The following is an 806-nucleotide window of genomic DNA, read 5'->3' as shown; positions in this document are numbered from 1 at the left end:
CACATTTTAGGACATTTTCTGAGGAGGAAATAAAACCCCTTTTTAGCCAGCCCTGATTCTGCAAGGAAGTCTTCATATGCTTAATTTTATGCAGGAGTTACACTGAGTTTAAGTTACTTTGATTTGTCTCTCCTTTCAATATAACAGTAAATTTTGTGCCATATAGGAAATATAGTAAAATGGAAGAGATGGGATTAGTACAGTAATTGTAGTAACAGTAAGGAACTGGATAAGGGGAAGGCTATTATAAGTTGCTGTGGAAGCTGCATTGTTGACCTCGTCCCTTCAGAACTGGTTTTGAGACTGGTTTTGCTGCGTGCCTCTACATGTGCATTAATATGCTATTGTTACTATACATTGCATTTAGTAAAATTTCGGGCGAGGTGAGCACGCTAGTAGGGAGGGAAAGACTGCAACAAGACCTGGATAGGTTATAGGAGTGGGCTGACATAAACAGGATGCGTTTCAATACTGACAAGTGCAGGGTGCTGCACTTAGGCAGTAGAAACCAGCAGCACACTTATAGAATGAGAAACTCCCTTCCTGAGAGCACGGAGGCAGAAAGGGATCTTGGAGTCATTATTGACTCCAAGATGAACATGGGCCAACAATGCGAGGTCACAGTTGGCGGGGCTAACCGGACCTTGTCGTGCATCCACAGGTGCATCTCGAGTAGGGTCAGGGAGGTGATCCTCCCCCTCTATGCGACGCTGGGCAGACCACAGCTGGAGTACTGCGTCCAGTTCTGTGCTCCCCATTTCAGGAGGGATGTGGACAACATTGAAAGGGTCCAGAGGAGGGCCACC

The sequence above is a fragment of the Gavialis gangeticus genome, unplaced genomic scaffold, assembly GCF_001723915.1.
Source record: "Gavialis gangeticus isolate Ggan-Ray unplaced genomic scaffold, GavGan_comp1, whole genome shotgun sequence".
Lineage (NCBI taxonomy): Eukaryota > Metazoa > Chordata > Crocodylia > Gavialidae > Gavialis > Gavialis gangeticus.
This window is presented reverse-complemented; position numbering follows the sequence as displayed.